The sequence below is a fragment of the Paramormyrops kingsleyae genome, chromosome 10 (genome assembly GCF_048594095.1).
Source record: "Paramormyrops kingsleyae isolate MSU_618 chromosome 10, PKINGS_0.4, whole genome shotgun sequence".
NCBI lineage: Eukaryota > Metazoa > Chordata > Actinopteri > Osteoglossiformes > Mormyridae > Paramormyrops > Paramormyrops kingsleyae.
Genome location: NC_132806.1, coordinates 16,573,832 through 16,586,640, shown reverse-complemented (window position 1 = coordinate 16,586,640; position 12,809 = coordinate 16,573,832). Strand labels below are relative to the sequence as shown.

The window sequence follows — 12,809 nt, the reverse complement described above, 5'->3', positions numbered from 1 at the left end:
TTAACGTTATGGAACAATGAGCAGTCAATACGGTGCACCGGGGCGCAGTCTGCATTTTTCACCAGGATATTACACTTGCATACTATTACGGGGGTTTCTGTCTCTTGTGAACAATCCTTAACCTTGCAAATATGTTAAACAATCACACATACAGTAATATTTATAACGGTAAATATCATTATAGAAAGACTGAAAACAGCCTTAGATTGTACAAGACTGTAGCTGCATAATGTGACGTCCTAATTTGCACAAAAAATAAAAAAAAACAACTAAATGCTATTACATTATGCTGTGATTTTTGCCAGTTAAATACTTCGAGAAAATCATGGTGCATTTGTGTGTGTGTGAATTTGTGCCAGAAGCACCTTTGTGTATGGATAAAGCCAGGTCAGGTACATCCGACAAGTATCAGGTAGGATTCTCTTTTTCCAACAGAACATCCTGAATTGAAGCATAGATTCAACAAGATGCTGCGACCATTCCTTGTGGAGCGAAGTCCTTGACATTTTCACACTTGTAGCCATCCAGCTGGTTTTAACATGTCTGCCCATTCTCCTCTGACTCTCTCATTAACAAAGTGCTTCCACCCTCTGAAATGTCATCCACTGAATCTTTTTTTTTTGTAATACACCATCATCTGCAGGAGCTGCATTTCATGAAAATCCCTTGAAAGGTGGCTGTTTCTAAGATGCGAGGACCACCCCATCTGGCACCAGCGATCACAGCACCAATATAGTAGCTTTGATCACGCGCATTGCCCATTCCAAAGGTCTGCCGAGCAGTAACTGAGCCTCTTGACCTTGTCTGGCTGCTTTATGTATGAGTCGCAGCCACACAATTCCCTGCTTGCAGGAGCAGCCAATCGGCATAAAGGAGCAGGCGTCCCAATACACTGGCTGCTGGGTGTATGTATGTGCATGAATGCTAGCGTGCTCGTGGCGCATGTGACCTCAACGTGGCAGACGCTGGTAATATTGAGCCTGTCCATCACGAGCACGTCCGCCACCTTTTCTGAAAATTCTACGAGCGATGACTGCACCTTGCCCAAGGCAGCCTGGCGAAGACTGACCGCGAGGCGAGAGAAGAATAAATAGAGAATCTCGCCATCTCTACGCTCCCACAGAGAGAGGTGGCCAGACGGATTCCATTTGGGAGTAAATCTGCTCCATTCGTTTCGGGAAAATCAATGCATGGATCATTCCTACTTCACACACATCTTCTGTCTTCACTATAGCCAGGGCCTTAAACCCAGTCCCGTGTGGCCAGCAGTAAAATGGGATCCCACAATTATCCATCAACACCAGACTGATTTTTGCACAATTCCTTCTGGTTACAAATAAGGCTTCAATATGCTCTGGTCATTATGCATAAGGAATTAAGGATATTAAATCAACTATTACTATAATTTAATACAGGAACTGGTAAGAGGAAGCAAGGGGAGGGGGGTTATAACCCCCAAGTAATTAAATCAAATTAATTAATTGTTTTAATTAATAGTTGCAATAGTTGTTGATGTAAACAAAAACAACATCTGAAACCAATGCAGGTAACAGTGGCCTGGGAGATAAGACACGCCACAGAAAAACCATCTTACTTGCGGTGTAATTAAGGCCTTCGAGAGAGTAAACAGCAGTCTCCTGTTCTCCTATCGCAGGCGTGCCAGTGGATTTTATTGATCATTAACAAGAGAGTGCAGCTCTCTGGAGGGGGAGGGTGGATTACAATATAGATGCAGTGGAAAGGCACAATTACACTGGGCAATAATGTTCAATAAGGAGGAAGTCACAGCGAGAGCACAGGGAGGGTAAGGAGATTAGAGGCATGTCCGAGGAAGACCGCTGATCACTAACGGGGATTCCGCCGCAAATCCCTCTGTCCATCTTCCAACCGTTTATCCAGCACCAGGTCAGACGGAGGATGGCCTGGAGCATATCCCAGTCTGCCCAGTGCACAAGCCTGGATGGGATGGGAGTCCGTCGCAGGGCTGCCACACTCACACACACTCACACACACTCATGCTCTGTGGGCAGGCAGGAAGATCAGTGCAGGCCGATTATAAGACCAAACGATAAGAGCATGATGCCGGGGATTGTGGCGGCGCAGAGGAATACACCACAAAAACTCTCCTGCAAAGTGCCCTCCATCATCAAGTGAAAGAACTGTGCTCACGCACCGCAATTCCACAAATGTACATTTTTTTAAAGCGGCGTGCTGCCACCGCTGACTCAGAAGGACACGGGACAACAGAACAATAAGGGTCTTTTTTTTTGTTGTGAGAGGGGCAGGGGTGACAGTACATGGCACAGCCAAGCGCGGTGGCATTTGGCACACGCAGCTTCCGTTTATTTACATTTGTTTTTATTTATTTTGTCCGTAGCGATGTACAAGTGAGTCAAACGGCACATTACAAAGATATGTGCTGTCTAGGCATGAGTGTGGCTAGGCTTAGCCTAGAGGACATGTAAGCAGTACTGGAGCAAGAGATACACATCTTCCAACCATGGGTAGGCTAACTTCTCTGGGGGGCCTAGGCTGACATGGGTAGGGGACCCCCTAAGTGGGCCATTGGAGATGTTTTTGGAGGTGACAAGAGGGATTTATAAACAATGGAACATCAATAATACTCTAAACAATGTGCAGGATGCCAAAGGTAAAACTTACCAATCAGGGTGGGGGCTGGCAGTAAAATTTGCTGATGGGGGTGGGGCGGGTATCGCTCCGGAGAATAGATCGGCCAGATTTAATAAGTGTATCCGTTCCCTCTTTTGCTAAGGTTAGTCTTCAATTTTTGCATACGTTCGTTTAATTGTGTTCTCACCACGTCTGTTCACAAGTTGTCTACCACTCTAGCAAAACTGTATCAAATGATGGACACGTAATGTTAGTCTTGTATCTTTGTGCTGTTTTATTCTTGTTACTTTTTGCTTGGCAGTGAACAACCAGTAGCCTCCAGTGTTAAAAGAAAGCTGGTTAGCTTGAAATCTTAAAATAATGGAATAAAAATTATGGAATAATCATTACTGGGATCGGGGCAACTTTGTCTATCCTGAAAATATACATGTTGCTATCTTTTAAATGATCATATTATGTTATGTATAAATGTAACTTATGGAAGTTCTATCTTCAAGGGGCCCCTAGTTTTTTTTGTTTTTTTTTAGGGGGGGAGGGGCTTAGCCCCTAGGCGGCTGCCTGCCCTTGCCTTATGATAAGTCTGCTCTGCTTGCAACAAATCAAGAACCTAATAAGACTATTCAATGACCACTAAGATTATTCAGGAAACACAGAGAGGCATCAAGACTCAACCTTTCACTGATCTGGTCTCTGGCTTCCTATTACTTCAACTAACCAAGGGGAAGAGCAAAACAAAAATTCAACCTGCCAAATGCTAGAGCAACGAATTAGGGCACCTGTCCTGATTGGTAATCAAGTACTTGAGCCTGTTCTGGGATGGCGCTCTGAGCCAGTGGCAATTAGATCTGAAGCTTATTTAAACAGAGCAGTAAGCATTGCCCGCTGTTCCATCATCGTCATGCTCGTAGAGCATCAGGCTCAGAATGGCATTCAGTTCGGAAGCTCGTCTGTGAGGTTTGAAGTGTCTCTCTTGTTTTTGTCAGTAGCCAGCACGATCCCTGGCTTAGTGGTTTGGAGTCTTGTTGTCATATTCCATGAATCATGGTCCTTGTTGACTAGCATGTTGTCTTGAGTTTCTGGACCTGGTTGGCTAATGTCCTGTTCCTGGATTCCTGATCCCGATTCATGGTCCTGTGTTGGGCGACTGATGTCTTGTTCATGGGTTTTCTGTGAGCATCCTGGTTACTGTGCTTCAGCCCCACTTCCTGTTTCTGGGTCCTATTTCCTATTTCTGGTTTTCCACTCTGGTGTGCCCTAGTCTGCATTTTCTGCACCTCATCTAGGAGCCGTAGACCAGTCAGCATCCCCGAGCCCCACTGGCTACCTCTATCCTGCAGAGGAAGAGTTGTCTTACGGTCAAAGGGACCAGTGGTCAGAAGACTTGGCCTGACAGTGGGACTGGCCAGGTTGGGATGCTCTGTTTCAGACTACTGTATGTATAAAAAGCAAATAAATGTGTTTTTACCTAGAAGGTCTGACTCTGAGTCATGACACTGTTAGAAATCTAATCAAAAATACTGATAATCCAGCACTGAGTAAACAAATCATTCAATAATAAAATGTAAATTGATTTGTCTATCCATCCAAGTTGTTGTCTCTCTACTAAGGTCCCTGCGACCATGTAATGGGTGAGCAGCTGAAAGATGGATGGACAGTGTAATTAGACATTACATCTCTCAGAAACTCTGGAAGTGGCATCCCAGCCTCATACTACATGAGAGGTTCCAGCTGTGCATCCCCCCCTCCCAACCCTGACCAGAACAACCAACTGGAAGACAGATGAATGGATAAATTCTACTTCTAAAAACACTTACAGTAAAAAAAAGCTGACTTCCTGAAAATGTATAGCCTTAACACTTGCAGTAGAGTTTGATTAGAGGATCAGCGTTCACTATAATTAAAATAAAACGCACTTATCCTGGTCTGTGTCACAGGGTCAGAATTAATCCATCTATCCTCCAACTGCTTATCCCGAGCAGGGTCACGGGGGGCCTGGAGCCTATGCCAGGCAGCACAGGGCACAAGGCTGGGGTCAACTCCCAACTGGGTGACAGTCCATCACAGGGCACCTACACGCACAAGCTCACACAGAAGGCGGTTTAGAGAGACCAATTAGCCAACCAGAGGAAAACGGTGTGTCCAGAGGAAACTGGCAGGATAAAGAAATTCTGCACAAACCCCCACCCCCAAGGTGTCTGCCAGAGGCAAATTGCAAAGACTTCAACCACAATGCAAAAAAAACCCACTATCGTGAGTGAAAAAGTAGCGGATTTGAAGTTGTTTCACAAATAGTGAAACCTCACAAGCCCCCACACACTCCAAGAAATAATGTATTTTTTCAGCACACATAACGCACGAGTGTGTCAAAAGCGTAGAGTTAAAGAATAAACAAAGGATTCGGCGATGTTTTCGTATCGAGCATATGCTGCCTCTGAGTTCACCAGCTGTACAGTATTATATTAACGCAGGAAACCCTGAGAGGCTTGGCATAGAGAACCAGGTGACTCTGGGAGCCCAGAAGGGAACGCCGGTTTGTTTGATATTACCTCTTCGGGGGAGGGCAGGAGTAGGGAGGGCACAAGACCCAAAAAAAGGAAGTGGAAGTTGCTGCTTGGGTGAAATGAGAATTTAAACACCCTGTGTTAACCAGACTAAAAACTGCTGGTGTGAAAACACCCTTAGACATAAGCACCATACTGCATGGACATGAAGTTATAAAATAAACAAGAAAGTCAGGACAACTTCATATTGTGCCTATTCTGCTGTTTGTGAAGTGGATGTTTAGGTGGAGCAAAAAAAAAAAACATTATTTTTAGACATGAGCAGCAATATAGCTGGGGCAGCACGACGTCATCTCACCCCCCCAGGTTTGATGCTGCAGATCTCGCCCCCACTCCATTTACGTGTGGAGTTGGCATGTTTGCCCTCTGTGCGCACTTCCTCACGCAGTCCATTATCTCTAAACTGCCCATAGTGTATGAGTGTAAGCCCTGTAATAAATGGCCTTCCCCATCCCGCTATTGTGGTCCACACGTACCGGCGGGTGATACGTTCCAAGACCTACCACGAATAGCTCAAACTGTGGATAACAGTGAAACATCCACAGACCCCAAGTATACTGTTATTTTCCAGTACTTACCTATGATAATTGATAAATTAGGGACAGTAAGACATTACCAACATTAAATACAGTAATAATAAAGTACATTATACATTATTATTCAGTGATGTACAACTGTACTCTCTCGAATGAAAGGGATTCTGACATTTTAGCCTAGTTCTCAAGAGATGATAGAACAATGAAAAAGTATCAAGCATCGAGGAATTACGGAGCATTGAACATCGTGCTTTTTTTTACGCCTCAAAGGACGAAGGAACCTTGAAAAAACATACTGTTACATATTTTACTTTTTCTTCACATCGTAAGTAAAACACGGATATCTAAAACCGTGGATAACTGGGATAGGCTCCAGACCCCCCATGTATTAGACAAGATGGTGGAAGATGGCTGAATAGGTTGTACTCCACTGATGTTCAAGTTTCATCAATGCGTGAGGTTAAGAGAGACTGGGCAACCAAAAACTGTACAAAGAATACATACATAACACAAATAAAGAGTATGATCTAATGGCATGTCAAGCCAGTGTGCCTGTACTTTTGTATGAACACAACACAACTAATTAAGAGTATCAAAGTAACCTTGAGAAAAAAGTAAAATAGGATAGGGAGCTAAATTTGGGACTGTAAATAAAACAGATTAGCGTGTTTGCCTAAAGCCCCCACTCAGAATTAGGCACATGGGGGGGAGGCAACGGCAACATGCAAACGAAGATGGCAGCTGCAGAGGACAGATCAATAGCGGCTGAATGGCTGAAGTGTCTGAGCCGCAGTACAAACGCAAAAAAGGAGGGATAACACTCAATCGAAAAAGTGGCATCGGCCTCTGAGAGGATATGGCTGCAACACTCAAAGGAACGTGCCCAGGGACCCACAAATCAGACAGGCCCCCCAGGGAACAAGCTAGCAAAAATCCGTCGGGGCAACGCACACCAACACGCTGTACAGGAGCGCCGCAGGCTTGACGGCACCCCTTTGAGGCTTTTGATATCCCAGCGTTTTGGAGAACGAATCCTGGAGCTGATAACACTGTGAAGATACAGACAACACAGAATTTATTTCCTCTGTCCGACCTCTTTGAAAGCTATAATTGGGTGATTGTGAAGCTGCAGAGACCTGATAGCAACAGGCCGAGCAGAACAGCGCCTTTGATCATAGTAAGTGAGTGTTTAAAACCCACATCTGATTACAAAACACACAAATTCTGAAATAACCGCTCTGGTTTTATTGCAATTATACAGAAAATATTCTATCACAGCTTCATGTATAAATCTGCGATAATGAAATTAGGCCATAAATTCCAGGATTAATCTTTAACTATGGTGTTCCTGTGTTTGGTCTATTTGTAACTTGTGTTTAAATACAACTGGAAGCCTTCCATCTTCAGCGTCCTCTCCGCTGGCCTGGTACAGACATATGTTTTCATAACCGCACTGGTATGTCCTCTGCTACTGGACATAGGGGAACATGTTTGTGCCAAAAACACAGGACATTGTTACAACAGAACCATGACAGTGACCAGGTGAGACACCCTTACCATTTCTGGGCCTATCATCCTGCATGTCAACCCCATTTCAGCCATAAATTTCACCATGCTCTCAATGTGAAACTGTACCAGTTTTCAGCACTAAGCAATCTGCTTCCTCCCTAAAGTAGCACAAGACAATAAATGAATCATTGGACAGTGTGACAAACTACAGTGTGACAGAAACGCCTTTTGGCAAGCGCGTACAAGCTGCAACAGCTGACATTTCCAACAAAATCGACACTTCTTTTAGAAAGATATGCTTTTTGCTAAACTCCTGTCCCACCCTATCTCAACAAGCAAGTGAATAATTATCCACTTGGATGCAGTTTACTCACAATGCTATTTGCTAATCTGTGGTTACAACTTTTCATTGGGTGATTGCATTGATATTTTCTGGCACATTTTAAGCGATTTTAATTACATCCTTCACAAACAGACTCCTTTACTTCTCCTAATTAAAGACAAAGTCTGTTTTTGCTTTGAGCCTTTTAGCCATTCAAATAGAGCCAAGTTATATAATCATACTTTTATCTCTGGCAGTTGCTCATACACATTAAAGGTGATGGAAGTGAATTTTCATTTCTTCCGGGTTGATGAGATTGCTGGCACAATCAGATTTGGTCAGAACATTTACCTGTATCCTGCCACATCTGCCGACACAGACATAGATGTGGAAATCGCATCACACGGTTTCCGTTGAGGAACAACGCCGTGAATTGAGTGAGCGTATACTCTCCCTCCCAGACACTGGGAAGTGTTTATGAGTATGAAAACAGGAATGATCGTGGAATTTGGTTTTCACTACGAAAAGAATGAAAGGATCATTCTTGCAAGTCCATTTCCAAAAAGCACAGCAGTAGCTAAAAATTAGCTTCTACCAAAGCCAGCCTCCTGATTCAAACGTTTCTGCACAGCAACAGCACACGGGGGTGCCATTTAGAGTTAGCCTGCTAATGCTACTGCATTTCTGACCTGGGAACGGTGATAACAGCGTTATTAAAAACGTCCAGAGGCTCCATTCGTTTGGCTAGCATGGAGTGTGTCTCTGCTGTACTTCACAATCATTATCAATGTCCGTTACATTATTGTTTTTAGTCTGATCCATGTCACAAAACAAAAACTAGTCCATGTTGGGAAAAAAGGTTCTCTCACTTAACCAGGGACTTAATCAGATTAGTCTTCACTTGTCCAGGAGTTTGAGACCAATATAGACAACTTGGGAAACAAACTGCCCAATTACAGAATCGATTACCTAAATGAAAGTCTAACCAGAATTTAGTTTGCTCAAAGAGGGACCGACCGCTGCTATTACTCATTTCCTGTCTTAATTGCTTCCCATTTTCTGAATTCTTGTCAACCATTTGCCTAGATTCCCTGTTTATAATTCTCTCCCCTTTTACAAAATGATCTTATTTCTCAATGGTAGCAGGTGCCTTCTTAATTCAAAAACGTCAAAACTTGTCTGACCACACAAGTGGAAACAGACTTTTTCTAGATTATGCAAAAAAGATGCACACCTAGGAAAGCCACAACAAACCTCTTCACCATTCACATTTAGCAGAGACCTGAAAATATAATTAACATCCTCTTAGATCCTGAGTACACAATTACATGGTACACACATATATCGCCTTTGTTATTTCATATATATTGCAACAATTATAACTGTGGCAAAACTAACACACATATACACTATATGGACAAAAGTATTGGGACACGCCTCTTAATCATTGAATTCAGGTGTTTCATTCAGACACATTGCCACAGGTGCATAAAATCAAGTACCTAGCCATGCAGTCAGGTTTACAAACATTTGTGAGAGAATGGGTTGTTCTGAAGAGCTCAGTGAATTCAAGTGTGGTGCTGTCATAGGATGCCACCCTTGCAATAAGTCAGTTTGCAAAATTTCTTCCCTGCCAGATATTTCATGGTCAATTGAAAGTGGTATTTTTAAAAAGTGGAAGCATTCAGGAACAACAGGAACTCAGCCATGAAGTGGCAGACCACGTAAAGTAACACAGCGGGGTCGCCAGGTGCTGAGGTGCATGGTGCGTAAAAGTCGCCAACGCTCTGTTGACTCAGTAACTGCACAGTTCCAAACTTCCTTTGGCATTAACTGCAGCACAAACACTGTGCGCCGGGAGCTTCATGGAATGGGCTTCCATGGGCAAGCAGGTGCACGCAAGCTTCACATCACCAAGCACAATACCAAGCGTTAGATGGAGTGGTGTAGAGCACACCACCACTGGACTCTGGGGCAATGGAAACCTGTTCTGTGGAGTGACAAATCACGCTTCTCTGTCTGGGAGTCTGATGGACGAGTCTGGGTATGGCAGATGCCAGGAGAACCTTACCTGACTGACTGCATTGTGCCAACTGTAAAGTTTGGTGGAGGAGGGATAATGGTATGGGGTTGTTTTTCAGGGGTTGGGCTGGGCAGCTTAGCTCCAGAGCAGGGAACTCTTAATGCTTCAACATACCAAGACATTTTGTACAATTTTATGGAAACAGCTTGGGGTAGACCCTTTTCTGTTCTGCCCCAGTGCACAAAGCAAGGTCCATAAATACATGGTTGGGTATGGAAGAACTTGACCGGGCCACACAGAGCCCTGAGCTCAACCTCAACCCCAACGAAACCCCTTTGGGATGAACTTGATGTGCTGCAGAGGTCCTACAACACTATATAAATACCTCATATAATTCTAGTAACCTACTACCTGAGAAGTCCAGCTCTGGACTAGAAGACTGATCGAGCACCCAGCAGGCTCAGATCCCAAGAGGAGCTTCGTTGTTTCACCTTTCAGTCAAGCACTTAGTCCGAACGACTTCATTTAAATACTAGTCGCAAATGATCGTATAATGACAGCTGCTGATACCTGTGTGTAAGTTAGTCAGGAAAAACCAATCGTGTGTGTAAAGATGTTTTCCACAAATTTCAGCTGTACCCAGCTGGCATTTTAACGTGGAGTCAGCGTTGAATCAACGTCAGGTGTCAGTGCTGGATAACCTTTGGAATTTGTTTAGATTTTGCAAATGCATGGTTGTAAAAATAATGTTGATTTGACGTACAACTCAAATTTTATTTATATTTCTATGTTGAATCCATAGTTAGTTAACAACACCATTTCAACCATTTGGTATTCAACGTTGTTTTGACGTTGAATGAATGTTTTTTTATAAACTGACATTATTTCAACCACATTTAAACGTTTAAGGTCGGTCGAATGCCAGCTGGGTACGTCAATGTGCCTGCATGTACGCATGTATTAAAGCTTAAAGTCGCGGAATCCGAAATTATTCATGGGTGAAGGCTATACGCTGTGTTTTTACTGTTATTTTTAAATTTGCAGATTGGTTTATGCATCGAACTTCAACATGAGGTAAAAATGTAACTACTTCAACGTGTACAATTAAAACCGTTTGTGCTGGCTGTTAATCTCAACATCCTACAAGCATGTGCATATCGTAACTCTCATAAGATTATTCGTAGGGATGTTCAATTAGATACATTTTGTCGGATAAATATAACCTATATAGATTATGCATCTGTATAATCAGCGTTACAAATAGGGTCTTACCTGCTATTGTCTTTACGGGCGGCAGTGACAGCCCTTCGTGAGACAGTGGTAGACTCCCTTGGGCTTCCAGTCATCCGCGGATCACCTCGATCCCTCGTCGCCTAGGTCTTACAGCCGTGCCCGGCCGCACATGGAAAGGTGTCTTCTTAATTTCCACCGGGGGGGGGGGGGGGGGGGTTGCAAAGAAGAACGCAGGAGTTGAGGGAGGTACAGGACTGCTTCTCCGCTGTCAATATAGCGTAAAAGAAATCATATTTATGCCATAAACTGACTTGGGAGAAGCCTCTCAATTGCAGTATTTCATTCCTGTTACGGTCGGATAACGCCGTTTTTTGTTGAAAACAAATAGGCTGTTGACTGGTTATAGGAGACGGTATTATGTAGCCTAGGTTACTGCTTGTGGATTTGGCTAAAATAACCTCATTCATTGATGAAAATTGTTACATTGTAGGATTATGTTTTTCAGAAGGCTTTCTGAAAGGTGGAGCTTATATTATTAAAACTGTTTTATTTAAAATATAATTTAGTGCTTACACAGGCCTATACCTTGACTGTTTTACAATTGAGTTCATACAACAATCAAACAGCCTTGTAACTGCATAGTACGTGCCTTCTTGGCTTTGGATGAGTATTCAAATCACGCTTTGTCTATTTTTAACCACGTCGAAATAGTCTCCGCGTTGTGTCTGAGACAACACTGGCCATGTCACGCTGTGCACCTCACTTCTAATGTATTCTTATGAGTGGGTGTTTACACTGCATGACCCTAATCTTCACAGTATTGGCTGCAAAACAGGCATCGTGGCAACGCATACTCACTTGTAACTATTTTTCCGTTTACTGCCGCCTCCCTAATCTCTCCGCCAGGTAATAAAGGAATGTCATATAACAGATGAAAAGCTGCTTGCACGTCGCAATAGACATTTAAATACTGACGAATGCAGCCGATGGTCACAGCCTTGGACGCGTCTTAGAACATGCGGCGCTTTAGGATAATACACCTGTAAGTCCACAGATACTGTGTCGTCGCCAACTCTTTTCAAGTTAATGCTCACCTCTTCCTGTTCTCTCGATCAACCTTCACCAGTGCCTCCTCTTATTTATTTTTCCCCCAGTCACAGCTAAAAATAAACTGGGTTTTTCATAATGCACACTTCCCACTTCAACGATGCCACAGTGCGTCCGAAAGAAAGTCTGAAAATGCGAAACACAACTTCTTGCAAGCGTGGAAAAAAACGTGGAAATCGCTTTATGCCCTTTCTTCTTTTCACAGTCTTCGAATCCGGTGGAAATTCCCATTCAGAGGCTGATCGGACGCGCGCAGGTTTCTGTACACGGTCGTTGACTGAATGCAGGCTAAGGGTAGCCTTATGGCGAATGCCTTAGTTTCCCCCCACCCAGCAAAATAATGAAGGAACTGAACGTGTCTACTGTATTTCAGTATAATCTGTGTAACAGAAAGAGGCAGCACGATTAACGGGAATGTAGAAGGAGACAGAATAAGGAAAACATCAGTCGAGGAAGCCAGACTACTCGATGCTCTCCCATCAGCAGAATAGCATGAAGTGACTGTAAAGGGTGGCTGGCAAAAGGGGGGCAGCCTTTCGAGCCACTGCGAGCCGAAGGACAGAAGCGGCGTGCTCCTTAATTGTAATTTTCTCCCTGTCTACGTTTATTTCCCAGGGGACTGGCTTTTGTACAGCAAATATAAACGCTACAACTAAGTCACTTAAAAGCGGAGATTAGAAACGCAGTTAAGACAGTCCACAGACATTATGCACATCGCAAATAAAAACGAGACCCCCGATTAATTATTATGAGCCCGCGACCTAAAACAACATCATTTACTGATGGGTCATTTAGACTTAACAGAGTAGATTTATTACAGATTTATTAAACTGATTAATTGATTATCTTGTCATTAGAATTGATCTGTAAAATCCTTTGTGTATTAC

The 12,809-nt window shown here is 43.4% G+C and overlaps 1 protein-coding gene across 4 annotated transcripts in view; it reads right to left on the bottom strand.

The window, feature by feature from the left end:
• Positions 1-12,468, bottom strand: part of LOC111835102 (sodium/calcium exchanger 1-like) — a 66,183-nt gene extending 53,715 nt beyond the window's left edge. Inside the window, exons 1-2 of one of the 4 annotated variants that reach the window (XM_023795067.2) lie at positions 11,674-12,468; positions 10,855-10,999 (exon numbers count right to left, since the gene is read on the bottom strand). The gene's annotated coding sequence lies outside the window, so the exon portion shown is untranslated. The remainder of the gene's footprint in view (positions 1-10,854; positions 11,000-11,673) is intronic. The other 3 variants (XM_023795076.2, XM_023795057.2, XM_023795084.2) reach the window with 3 other exon arrangements.
• Between the last annotated feature and the right edge of the window lie 341 nt (positions 12,469-12,809).